Below are 14538 nucleotides of genomic sequence, written 5' to 3' on the forward strand. Positions count from 1 at the left end.
TGTTTAACTTATTACAAACAGTGGACACAAATCCTCTTTAACATGAAGAAGCATTTGATGCAGACATGAGAAACATTTTGCTCCTCGGTGTCGGCTCTGTCGGTTCTCCGGTGGCCTGAGGCCATTTTGTCTGAAGTCATAAATCAGAGGACGGAGGTCACGTCTCTGCACCCAGGCAAACATCTGGAAATGCAAAAAGACTTGTCAGACATCGCCAATGATTTTTTTTTAAATGACCACATCAATTAAAGGTAATTTAGGATACAGCTTGTTAAATAAAGCTTTCACTCTGACGGCCTAATTATCTGTAATTGTTAGTGGAGGGAATATCTTTCCTCCGTCAGTCCTGAAGGAGAAGCTCCTGCATCAGGCTGGATTACTGAAGGCTAATCCCTCCACTGCTAACCCAGCTGCTCAGCTATTACTGCAGAGACAAATAGTTTTTTTTTGTTATTCAAATTTTTGTAATATTTTGTAGAGGGAAAAAAAAACATGTAACCATTCTGATATTTTTGATTTTTTACTCTTGTACACATTTAAGTGGATGCAGAATAATGCAGCAGTGGCTTAACCAGGGGTGGGCAACTCCAGGCCTTGAGGGTCTCCTGCAACTTTTAGACGTGTCTCAACTTCAACACACCTGAGTCAAATAATGAGGTCGTTAGCAGGACTCTGGAGAACCTGCCTGCACTGAGGAGGTGATTCAGCTGTTGGATCCAGGTGTGTTGGACCAGGGAGACGTCTAAGAGCTGCAGGACACCGGGCCTCCAGGACCAGGATTGCCCACCCCTGGGTTAAACAGACAAACGGTGCTATGAGCAATTTAACGTCATATGAATAAAAGTTACTCCTTTGCTCATATTTACAGATAAAAGTTTGTTTTTATCTTAAATGTACAATTTTTCTGTTTTGTACAGTTTTGGGCTATATTCTGAACTTGTTCTTTCAGTAACTGTCCTTTTTTCAGTGCATTCTAAATTAGCTGACAATTATTTTGATCATCATAATTTCTCCGGCTAATAGTTTCAGCCTTAGTTTTTACTCCTGTCCCAGGGGAACCAAAAACTATACAGAAAATGAATGGAGGATTATGATTAATAAAACCAACGACCTTTGACACTGACCACATCTATACAAACCCTAGATGTAATGAGTTATTCCAGGAAAGCTTCCACAGCAGCTGTGGATTTGTTTGTATGCAGGATCCAAGCATCCAGTGGAGTTCCTCAGGGCTTCGTTCTGGGTCCAGATGTATTCCTGAGTTTCAGCTGAATATCTTGATAAAAATCTTCTCCAGTTATCTTTGGCCCGATGTCAACATGTTAACTCACTCACTTTAATCACTTCTTGTCTTAATTGAAGATCCGAAATTTCCACAGTGAAATCTCTGAAATATATTGCAAACTTTCACTTTTTATATGGATATTTTATACATGTTTTAGTATTTTCTTTAAAGCATTGCTTAAAATAAATTATAGGACACACTGACTGTCTGAAATGCGATAAATCATCCTTCAATTTTGAAGGTTTTGCTCCTGTGTTCTACAGTTGCACTGAGGTTGTTCATCTACATTATCCTGACAGAATTTCTGACTCTTTAGTTTTCAAATTGTCTGAAACTATTCCAGAGTTTATATGTATGGCTTTGAAAGATAACCTCAACTGTGGTTGTTAAATAGTTGGTGAGTTTGTGGTTCATCAGGGACCCATGTGTGTTTCATCCAGCACTGTGCTGATGCTGCTGGATTCCAGGAGAAAGGAAAATAATTATCAGAGGGGAAGATATCTGAGCTTCATGAAACAGTAAAGGGGTATAAAAAGGAAATGGGATTGATAACCAGCAGCATCTAACCTCTATCTACAAAGTGGCAAATGAGGAATTATGTCATAAACAAGCCATGGTCAGGTAGATCAACAAAACATTCTGCCTCAATGGTCAGAACACACACAAAAAAAACAAACAAAAAAAACAGAAATGTTAGGTAATATCCAGGACTCTCTGATTTTGGTGACATAGCTGTTTCTAGATACACAATATGAATGGATGAATGGTCCAGTCACCAGAGGAAAGACCAAACAGCACAGACACAAACATGACGAGCTCTGTTACTTGAATTTATAAGATAACATTTTTGGCCACCTTTATCAAGGCTATATTGGCAAGAAAGAGGAGGACTGCCGATGTTTTGGGGACGCCTAAGCTAGGAAAGCAGAAGTAGATTGGTCAGAACTGATGACCAAGTTAGAAGACGATACTGAAGGAAAATTAGCCCCAGTGTCTTGACATCTTAGTAGCTTCATTGCCGTTACAAATGAACACTCAACTTTGTCGATATTCCACTAACGTCAAAAAAACACAAATTTGCAATAGCTATGTTTCCTTTAAATAGGAAATGTAATTAAACTCACTCGTGAATAGGTTTGTCTACTCAATAAATCATAAAAAAAACATCCTCTGACTACTTATTGTCATCTTTGTCTTTTAAGTCAGTAGCTGATCACAACAAAGAATGTTTATATTGCAGTTTTGCAAAACACACTTTATCCTAGCACAAAAACTTTTTAGCAAAACATTTGAGTTTTTACAAAATGGCCGTGTTTCCATTGAGCAAAATTTTGTAATCCCAACTTGTGCGGATGAATTGATTGGTGGGACGCAGGTGTTGGATCTGGAAGGGCCAAAATCACTTTCCTAACATCAACACCAACAAGCCATTCTGAGGAGATCTCAGTGCATTGAGAGTTTCTCTTTTGGATTGAGGTTCAGCTGAGGTTTGAGGATTGAGGTTCTTGTTTGGTTCAAGCAAGACAACCCACTAACCCACTAGAGGCCTTTTGCTGAGAAGAACGAGGAAGTCTGCCATCTGACAAAACAAAGCTCCTCACCAAGGCGAGGTTAGCAAAGGTTGGCTGCTTGTTCAGATTCCTCTAACAGTTGTGCTCCACATGCACAAGTGATAAATACACCATTGTCTTCCTTGATGGATTTTTAATGTTTGCCTCCTGTTTGATCTGCTTCCTCAGAGCGACATCTATCACCCGTTTCTGGACAGCTCCTAATCAGGAAACAATAACAACGTCTTCATAAGGCCGACATGATCGGAAAAACGGAGCCAGCGCTCGTCATACAGGGAGCTCTGAAGTTACGGCTGATCATTTTATTCTATGATACTTTGAGCCAGAAAAAGTTAAATATGCAAATATCTTTAGAAATTTATTAGAAATTTAAAATTCATTATTATTGTGTTCAAATCCCAGTCGGTTCAACAAACACCACAAAGTCACTTTTCTCCAGTGCTGATAAACCATGACAGAGAAAAATAAATGCAAAAACATTTTCGTGCCCTCAAAGAGCACATTTTACCAAGTGTAAAACACAGCTCACTAGTGGAGTTCCTCAAGGCTCTGTTATGGGTGCTGTTTTGTTTTTACTACACATATACTGTTTTTTTTTAATTATTTATTTATTTTTAATCACACTTAAATATTATTCAACTAATTCAGCTGCCATACAAAAGTCACTAAGGTATTGCGATATGCCATCTTAAAAAGACGATTTTATTTATCATGGRAAAAAAGTTACCATAACTTCCAGATAATAAGTTACTTTTTTAAGACGCTTCGATCACTGCGGCCTAAACAGCAAGTTTAAAAAGGCTGGACTGCTGCATGATGACGAGGACAGCACAAACTACATGACGAATAACAATCTAGACGAAAATGACATTAGCTCCATTGACCAATTTGATATTTTTGGAAATAAAATTAGCTTAAAGGAAACGCTGCAATTTAAAAAAAATTTAAATAATAAAAAAAATCTTCTTTTGCCACGAGGATGAGGTGTTTTTTTTCTTCTTTTTCTTCAGGCTTATCGAAATTGGTTTATCTCACAAAACCATCGCATCACACGAGTCACATGATCAACAACCAGACGTTGACACAAAGAAGGTGACAGGAAGTAGTCGGAGGACGATGGCTTGGCGCGTTTATCAATGACTCATTGTGAGAAGAAACATATTAAAGTGTTATGATTTTTGTTGTGGTTCTTATTTAAGGGAGACACCGCAATTGCCAATTGTAAAATTTTGCACAAATTTGTAATGGAAATGCAGCCAGTGAGAGAGAAAATACAGGAGAGAGAAACGAGGACGTGCAGCAGCTACAGTGGGAAGACAAGGTAAAGGGCAAAGGACTGCACTGCAAAAACAGACAGTCTTACAAAGTAGTAATGATATGTTTAAAGTACATATACATTAAAAAATGCATTTAAAGTGCATTAAAAGTGTCAACTTAGCATTATTTGGTAAATAACTATAATGAAATGTTGCATTAAACTGACATTAAAAGTTAATTAAAAGAGTCAACTTTGCATTAAAAATGTCATTATTTACCAAATGGCACTTCATGACAACAGTCACAAACATTCATGAAGACTACATGTCATGTCAGTCTTATGCAAAAACATTCAAATAAAGAGTTACCCTTAAAAGTATGTTTTCAGCAAGCTATAGGAGCTTGTTTTAAGTAAATAATTCCTTAATATTGATGAAAAGATATTAGCTCCATAATCTGCCAACAGAACAAGTACTTTTTAATCAATATTTAGAAATTATTTACTTTAAATAAGCTGCTATACTTTACTAAAAAGTTACTTTTGAGTTAGTTTTGTCTTATTTCAAGTTTTCTATGACATTTGCACTAGAAACAAGACAAAAATACTGTTTTAGCAGCGGCTCCTGAAGGCCTCAAAAGCAGCAAGTAGACGCCAGGCGCTGCCCTGGTGTCTTCCAGGCCCACAAGCCGGGGCCCACATGCCGGGACCCACAAGTCGGGGCCCACAAGCCGGGGCCCACAAGCCGGGACCCATGTCTCCTGCACAGAGCAGGAGCAGCAGACCCCAGGCCAAAGAGAAGCACAGAGACGCAGGGCACCACCCATCACCTCCTAAATGACCAAAATAAAGTTTATATAAAATTTAAGTGTGATTTAGTCCAAAATACAGATTTTTTTATGTGCTAAAGACCGACATGTTCACCTTAACTTCACATGCTCACATATGTTCAGAACATCTCACTAAATTTAAATTTAACAGGGAACAGAAATGTAACTGTTGATTGTTCGTTCCAGCAGTGTTCTTTGTTGTTTGTTATAGCGTGAGCAGCAATGACAAATATGAAGAAATTCATCTTCAACGACAAATCTCTTAATCCCTTCATTAAGTTCTTCCTCTGAATTGTCTTCCTCTTCCTCTCCAACCAACAGTTGACTGTTGCTTCTCCAGCAGGAACTACAACATAAACTGGATAACACAATGCTAATAAAGAAAGAACCGTTAATGGCCCAACGCTTGAGTTTTTCTTATGGTTTTTCTTCTTCTGTTTTTTTGTTGGGGTTTTTTTAAGGATCAAAGCGCTTTTCTAAAAAAGGAACAAAAAAAGAGGGGCTAGACAGCGGAATTTTTAGAGCTCTTTGATTCCACCACCAGGAGCTGCTTCCTGTTGCTTCGGGGAGAGTTCACGCCAGAGAGTTTTATAGAAAACTTGGAGTCCTAATGAACTGATGAAACCCTGACAGAGGCTCAGTAAACATGGCAACCAAGTCATGTCCACTTAAAGGGGCAGAAGCAGCAAAAAAGAAAGACAGAGGAAAATAAATCAGATCGTCACCTTCATAAGTCATTTTGTGCCAAAAGGGATTTTGGCAAAAAAAAAAAAAATCAACACTTCTTTTTTGCCAACAGATCAATGAGGCAACTCTTGGCAAAAAAAAGAAGACAAAAAACAAACTTACATACAGATTTGATGCAGATACCATATTATATTTAGTGCTGAAAGTACTCCCGTCCCTTTAAATGTTTTACATTCTCTCATCTTTCCAAGTATTTTAATAAAATATAATTAATTACCATTGTTCACTGACACTCCAATCCACTCAGACTCAGTTTGAGCTGTTTTACAAAGAAGAAAGTTTGAAAAATGTCAGTTTTCAGATATGCAAAGCTGGTAGAGACAAATCCTCCAAGACTTCACACAGTCTTGATCAAGTACATTGAAGTTTGTTACTGTAACATGACAGGAAGTGGAGAAGTTCAACAGTTCTACTTTCTTAAGGTTTTTTAAGGCCCCATAAACAAAACTGATACAATCCGACAGGAAAAGCTGAAAACTGGGATTGGTTTCCAGTAGCTGAGGTTTAGACGTTAAGACTAATCAAACAAGTTTAACTATTAGGCTAGTTTTTCCAGGTAGAGAACAAAACCTCTCATTTATCACGAGACAGTCACAAGTTAATGACTGCAGAAGAAAAAAACTTACTTTCAAATGCTAATATATTGAAATGTAATTTTTGCTAATTCTTAAATGCTAACCAGCTCAAACTCAGATTACATGAAAAGTTAATCCGTCTGAGTGGTTTCCATCGGTGGGAACATCTGGTTGTTGATCATGTGACCTGTGTGATGCAAGAAAAAGTGTTTCCATTAAATCAGCAGTTAAATTCACATGTGAATAAGTTTGTTCACATGATAACCCATATAAAACATGCTGCGCCTTGATCCTCTAACTACTTCTTGTGGTCTTCGTTCTGTTGTTGATCAAGAGCCTCCTGTGATGTGAAAAAAGTGTCTCCATCGCTGTTTTGCAAAATGAACCAATTTCGATATGGACAAGAAAAAACCCCAGCTCACTCTTGGAAAAAAATAACTTTTTATCAACATATTAAAGGTTTTTTCAAAATTGCCATGTTTCCATTGAGTGAATTTATTTTCAAAATGTCAAATTGTGCAATTGTGTGTTCAAAGAAATGCAGCTTGTGACTGCAGAGTGACCATCCCTGTTCCTCTGGACCCACTGTCCCGCATGGGGTCCATGAGTCCCTGCTCCAAATGAATAGTTGACTCCTCAGCATGCCAGCGAACGTCTGACTGCTTCCTCAGCACGCAGTCGCTTCTACAGAGTCAAACGATCTGAGAAAAGTCACAAATATTCACATTTCATGCTGTTTGATAATCATAATCAGAGTTCAAAATGCAGAAAAAAGACAGGAAACATAAAAAGCTCAGACATCCTGATACGTTTTGAAAGCACAACAGTGTGAATGCCTAGCAGAAAATGATGTGAAAGTCAGATTTAAAATTTGTTTTGGATTTTTCTTTCTTCTAAAGGCGAGGTGGTCTAAAGCGCCGCTCAGTGGCCGTCTGCAGAACCCCAACTGTAAAAGGAAGGCTGGACCCACGAACCTGGAGGTCACATCTAACTTCATATTGGCAGAAGACTTTAAAAATAAATAAATAAATAAAAAATTTTGATAGCAGCGTGTATGTAAATTCATAACTGCAACAATTCAGTAGTTTTAAATGTCACAATGCTGATATTCCTGCATTTGAAAATTTTAATATAATAGGAGATGCAAGCAGCAAACTAATTATTCTGTTGCTACCTTAGATTTTAAAAAATGTTTAAATCTGTAGTAACTACAGATAACACAATAACACAATATGGTGCTTCATCATTTTGTCATTTCATACACAGGAGGGGAAAACTCATTTTTAAAAATGCCACTTATATGTGTGATTCAAATTTTGATTTGAGTCGCCATTTTAACCAATAAATTGAACAATGAATTGAATGAGGATCTATGAAATATATTAAAAAGAATATGTATTTTTGAAATATGGAGATTTCCAATTTTATTCAGATTATCACACTAACACTGTTAGATGACAATGGCAGGAAGGTAATGGGATAATGTAAGAGATAAGAGTAATGACGAAGATGAATCATGTCTTTAAATATTCATTTGTTTTCTAGTTCCAGGAGGCCGTGTGTGCGGGGGCCCATCTGGTGTTATCCTGCCCCAGACCCAGGCCGACCTGTCAGCTGGCCTGGAGGAAACCACAACTCTAGAATGGAGCAAATCTGGCCTCACGTAACATTAGGTACAAAACAAATTATTTCTCATTTATGAATCAGGTTTACACATTCATCCAAATGAAACAGTAGATATCAATGGACGTACAACATTAACTTTGAACTTACTTGATTAAGCAAAATGCTAATTTCCATCAAAACATCCAAAAAACAACACAAAAGACCCTCCAGATGAAGAAGCATCAGTTTTAAAAAAGCTATTAAAAAAACAGATTATGTTTACAGCTGACAAAATAATTGAGACCCAAAGAAGAAAACAATCACCCCCGAAATTTCTGAAATTGTACACTTTGTATTCTAATAATACTATCAAGACTCTTGTTATATTTTTAACATACAGTGATTAAAATATCTTTTTGTTAAATATTTATGTTGTTAACCCTCCCAACCCCACTTAAGGGACAAGGGTGTAAAGAAAATGGATGGATGGATACATGTTGTTCAATTCAATAAAATATTGCATGCTTCATTTACTATTGAGCGGATGAAAATAATAAAGGGATTCATTTTTACATCTTTAGTTAACAAAGTTCATCTTTGTGACCCCTCATGGCAAAATGTTTGCCATATTTCATTGGACGGATTGTCCATCACGAATACCATGTTCGGGCATAAGGGTGTCCATATGTGCACTTGGCACCAGGACGCCCTAGGCCGCAGTTCGATGATYGACTTTGTCATCGTCTCATYGGATTTGCGGCCGTATGTCTTGGACACTCGGGTGAAGAGAGGTGCGGAGCTGTCCACTGACCACTACCTGGTGGTGAGTTGGCTCYGGTGRTGGGGGAGGAAGCCGGTCAGACCTGGCAGGCCAAAACGTGTAGTGAGGGTCTGCTGGGAACGTCTGGCGGAGTCCCCTGTGAGACGGAGCTTTAACTCCCATCTCTGGCAGAACTTTGAACACGTTCTGGGGGATGTGGGGGAAATTGAGTCTGAGTGGACCATGTTCCATGTCTCCATTGCCGAGGCGGCTTATCGGAGCTGCGGCCGCAAGGTTGTTGGTGCCTGTCGCGGCGGCAACCCTCGAACCCGTTGGTGGACACCTTCGGTGAGGGATGCTGTCAWGCTGAAGAAGGAGTCCTATCRGGCCTTTTTGGCCTGTGGGACTCCAGAAGCAGCTGATGGGTACCGGCGGGCGAAGCGGCATGCGGCTCGGGTTGTCGCTGAGGCAAAAACTCAGGCGTGGGAGGAGTTTGGAGAGGCCATGGAGAAAGACATCTGTATGGCTTCGAGGCGATTCTGGTCCACCATCCGGCGTCTCAGGAGGGGGAAGCAGTGCAACTGTTTATAGTGGGTATGGTGTGCTGCTGACCTCATCTCGGGATGTTGTGGGCCGGTGGGCAAGAAGACCTCCTCAATCCTACCAACATGCCTTCTGTTGAGGAAGCTGAGCCTGGGGACTCTGGGTTGGGCTCTCCAATCTCTGGGGACAAGGTTGCTGAGGTGGTCAAAAAGCTCCTCGGTGGCAGGGCCCCGGGGGTGGATGAGATCCGCCCGGAGTTCCTAAAGGCTCTGGATGTTGTAGGGTTGTGTTGGCTCACACGACTCTGCAATATCGCATGGACATCGGGGGCAGTTCCCCTGGATTGGCAGACTGGGGTGGTGGTCCCCCTGTTTAAAAATGGGGATCGGAGGGTGTGCTCTAATTACAGAGGGGTCACACTCTTAAGCCTCCCTGGTAAGGTCTATTCAGGGGTCCTGGAGAGGAGGGTCCATCGAATAGTCGAACCTGGGATTCAGGAAGAGCAGTGTGGTTTTCATCCTGGTCGTGGAACACTGGACCAGCTCTACACCCTCAGCAGGGTCCTGGAGGGTGCATGGGAGTTCGCCCAACCAGTCTACATGTGTTTTGTGGACTTGGAGAAGGCGTTCGACCGTGTCTCCAGGAGGGCCTTGTGGGGTGTTCTCCGGGAGTATGGTTTACCGGGCCCTTTGATACGGGCTGTCAGGTCCCTGTATGACCGGTGTCAGAGTCTGGTCCGCATTGCCGGCAGTAAGTTGGGCTCGTTTCCGGTGAGAGTTGGACTCCGCCAAGGCTGCCCTTTGTCACCGACTCTGTTTATTACCTTTATGGACAGAATTCCTAGGCGCAGCCGAGGTGTTGAGGAGATCCGTTTTGGTGGCCTTAGGATCACATCTCTGCTTTTTGCGGATGATGTGGTCCTGTTGGCTTCATCAGACCGTGATCTGCAGCTCTCCCTGCAGCGGTTCGCGGCCGAGTGTGAAGCGGCCGGGATGAGGCTCAGCGCCTCCAAATCCGAGGCCATGGTCTTGAGCCGAAAAAGGGTAGAGTGCCTTCTCCGGGTTAGGGGGGTCGTCCTGCCTCAAGTGGAGGAGTTTAAGTATCTGGGGATCTTGTTCACGAATGAGGGAAGAAGGGAGTGGGAGATCGACAGGCAGATTGGAGCAGCGAATGCCGTGAAGCGGGCGCTGTAGTGGTCCGTCGTGGTGAAGAGAGAGCTGAGTCAAAAAGCGAAGCTCTCGATTTACCGGTCGATCTACGTTCCCACCCTCATCTATGGTCATGAGCTTTGGGTCATGACCAAAAGAACGAGATCACAGATACAAGCGGCTGAAATGGGTTTCCTCCGCAGGGTGGCTGGGCTCTCCCTTAGAGATAGGGTGAGAAGCTTGGTCATCCGGAAGGGACTCAGAGTAGAGCCGCTGCTCCTCCACGTCGAGAGGAGCCAGTTGAGGCTCGGGCATCTGGTCAGGATGCCTCCTGGACGCCTCCCTGGTGAGGTGTTTCGGGCACGTCCCACCGGGAGGAGGCCTCGGGGAAGACCCAGGACACGTTGGAGGGACTATGTCTCTCGGCTGGCCTGGGAACGCCTTGGGGTTCCCCCGAAGGAGCTGGAAGAAGTGGCTGGGGAGAGGGAAGTCTGGGCCTCCCTTCTGAAGCTGCTGCCCCCGCGACCCGACCCCGGATAGACGGCAGAAAATGGATGGATGGATGGATGGATGGATGGATGGATGGATGGATGGATGGATGGATGGATGGATGGATGGATGGATGGATTTTGAACAGTTTGTTTAAATTTAAATTAAGTTTGAATTTGCATGCTTTATTTGTTAATTGTTTGCGTGTATTTCTTTATCTTTTCTTTCTTTGTTTTACATTTTTAAGTTCTTCTAACAACCTGATAATGAAAACAATTTATTTGCAGGTCTTTATTATTTTTTTAATCTTGTTAGGTGGCACATGGTGCCACCTAACACCATGTGCCACCATGTGTCAGAGTCTTTGTTGTCTCTGACATTTCTTTTTCTATATGGCTGAACAGATGCAGGTCATGCAGGTAAAGGAAAGTCAAGTCAGCTCTCGGTTTTTCTGACACTTTCAGAGGTTTTCTTCCCTCTGCCGAGTTTTCCTGACAGCTCTGCTTGCGGAGGCTGATGTCATCACCTTGTCTGGCCATCTTCAGTTTGCTCATGATGAAACTGTGATGATTTTTATCATCTCCGGAGGAAGGAGAACACATTTGAATCACATCATATGAGAGTAAACGTGAATGCGCCTGAACTTCACACTCCACCTGGTATATTTGTTTTTTGGCTATGAGGATATAATCTACCGATGAAAAGTGTTAGCTGACGAGTAGAAACTCACAATGGCTTGTTTTCTCTGTGAAGTATCAGTCACAGGTTGCTACAAGTCCTTGTTTGCCCTCTCTGTCTGCCTTCCTGTGATGTTCAGATGCATTCCTCTGTGACACCTGGAAGCTGAGGGGATCAGCACAGGAAGCCCAGAGCCTCAGCACACATCACTGCTTTTCTCAGGGGAGCTGCAGGTTCCCCAGTCAGAGGCTCCAGTAAACCATGATTACATAATGATGTGCACAGCGCTCTGCGTTGTCTTCTAAACTTTTTACCAACTACGTTTCCATTACAAATGTGCACACAACTTTGTCAATGTTCCACTAATGTCCCCCCCAAAAACTACAGTTTTGCAATTGCTGTGTTTCTGTTGAATAAGAAATGCAATTTGAAATTGTGAATAAATTTGTTCACACATTAAGTCATTTAAAAGCACACCACGCCATGATCCTCCAACCACTTCCTGTCATCTTCTCCTTCATCATTTCTGCCTGTAGTGACATCCAGCTGTTCATCACTTGACTCGTGTGATGTGAAAATGGTGTTGCCATTGCAGTTTTGTGAAATAATTTCATCTGAAAAACAACTGGCTCAAATGCTTTCTATCAAAAAAATTTTAGTTTTTCTGAAATTGAGCATTGTCTTTAAATTGAGCAAATTTATTTGCGCAATTCCAATTTTCGCAGTTTCTCCATTAGTGTAAACACAGTTACTGAAGATCTTAACTGAGGCGTCTATATGCACATGAGTCGGTATTTGATGAGTATTTGCAACTTTAAATTGCTCTAAAGTTCAAATGTTTGTGTGGATGGCCGTCTGGCTCTGTACACACCACTTGCCCTCTAAGTATGGGCTCTAGGCCCCCCAACCATGCTATGTTGAACAGCAGGGCTGTTTTACATTAATATCGTAAAGAAGAATCGTAAGATGCAGAGATGGATAAATAAAGAAATTTATCTCAAAATGTATCATAAATAAATGTTAAAAATCAGAAAAGTGTGTTTTCTATCAAACATTTTACAGAGATAACACTTTAGTGTATCATAAGCCGGGTGGGCCACCAGGCTTTACTCCCCTCCCCCACCAGGCTAAGTTTGTTTGATTTAAACAGTTATCTGAAATTTATTTCACCAGTAACAGTGACAGTAAAGACGAATTAAGTTGATGTACTGAACTGAGTGTGAGTGGTGAGCACTGTTGACACGAAACAGGTGACAATTTCAATTCCTACAATTCCAAACTTGATTTTCTAAAGTAACTCCAACTTGCTTGGATTGCATAGACATAATCTATGAACATTCATTTTTTAATCTTACTACAAATTTTCTGTTGTTTCTGGGTCTTAACTTTGACTGGACCGTTCTAACACATGAATCTGCTCTGATCTAAACCATTTCAGGGATGTTGTACTGTACTGGAAGGGAAACCTCTGGCAAACTCGCATCTTCAATGAGTTTTGTGATTTTGTTTTGTTTTTTACCACACAGTGGCACAGTTGGTAGAGCTGTTGCCTTGCAGCAAGAAGGTTCTGGGTTTGATTCCCGGCCCCGGTCTTTCTGCATTGCATGTTCTCCCTGTGCATGCGTGGATTTTCTCCTGATTCTCCAGTTTCCTCCCACAGTCCAAAAACATGACTGTTAGGTTAATTGGTCTCTCTAAATTGTCCCTAGGTGTGAATGTGTGTGTGTGTGTGTGTGTGTGTGCGTGTGCGTGTGTGTGTGTGTGTATGGTTGTCTGTCTCTGTGTTGCCCTGCGACAAACTGGCGACCTGTCCAGGGTGACCCCACCTCTCGCCCGGAACGTTAGCTGGAGATGGGCACCAGAAGCCCTCCCGACCCCTTAGGGACAAGGGTGTAAAGAAAATGGATGGATGGATGGATATTGTTCATGTTGACTAAATTGGTCAATGTTGGTTTCACTTTACCAGAGCACCTTCCTCTGTTTACTGGATCTTCTGCATGGCTTGTTGCAAATTGCAAATAGGATTTTTTTCTCCAATGGTGTTCTTCTTACTGAGCAACGACATTGGTGTCAACATAGTAAATACCAGATCTGAATAGTCACCCTGTCAACAGATGCTACCAACAACACTGTGATCCAGGAAGAAATGACTCTTCTTGTGAGATTATCTACAGATGTTGTCAGATTCTTACTGGAGTTGAAGACATTAATTCTTGTTCCTTTTAATCTTTTTCCATATTTACAGTCACAGCTGCTCTCCATTCTCCATGCTATACTGTATTTCCCTCCACAGCGACAACTTTGCTGAAATAAAGCTTTTTAATATCTAAGACTGGTGCTATTAAAAAAATGTGTTGTTTAAATCCAACAAATTTACACTTACTTGTGACAGACACAAAAATCTAGCTTGTGTGTATTAGCAGCTTGTTAGCAGTAGCTTCAACCACCTTTAGTCACAAGCACTGAAGATGTCTGCCGTGCGACTCAAACGTTTCTGTAGAAACAACCCCTGCAAGAAAAAACAAAAAACTATGTAGCATGTATGAGATTAAATAGTCCTGTCATGGCAACAATTAAGATCTACCTTAACACCAGTTTTTAAATTGAATTTAAAGCATTTGAAGATTGTGACTTTTAATACTTTTTAAGGACACGTGGAAACCCTGTAAATACAATATCAGTAAATATGAGTTATTGGCCAAAGCAGCAATGTTGGATATCAATATTGACCCAAATTTTAATATTGATGCATTCCAAGTTGAAGTGGACTTTATTTAGGGATCTCAAAGAAAAGGTTTTTTATGTCTGGTGACAAGAGAAAAAAATAAATTGTGGCCATGACTTAATAACTCATGGGAACGACTTATTTTGTAGGAACGATTTAATTATAACAAGTCATGGCCAGGAGACAGGAAGTGGAGTTTTTTCTCTCCCGTGTCACCAGTCGGGCTCCGTTGTTTCCTCTTTCTTTCTTCTTTTTATGCAGAAATGATTTAGAATGATTTCTTTTTACTTCCCAGTCATCAACTACTTCATGTTGTCTATCACGTAC

This window comes from Poecilia reticulata, linkage group LG8 (genome assembly GCF_000633615.1).
Source record: "Poecilia reticulata strain Guanapo linkage group LG8, Guppy_female_1.0+MT, whole genome shotgun sequence".
Classification (NCBI taxonomy): Eukaryota; Metazoa; Chordata; class Actinopteri; order Cyprinodontiformes; family Poeciliidae; genus Poecilia; species Poecilia reticulata.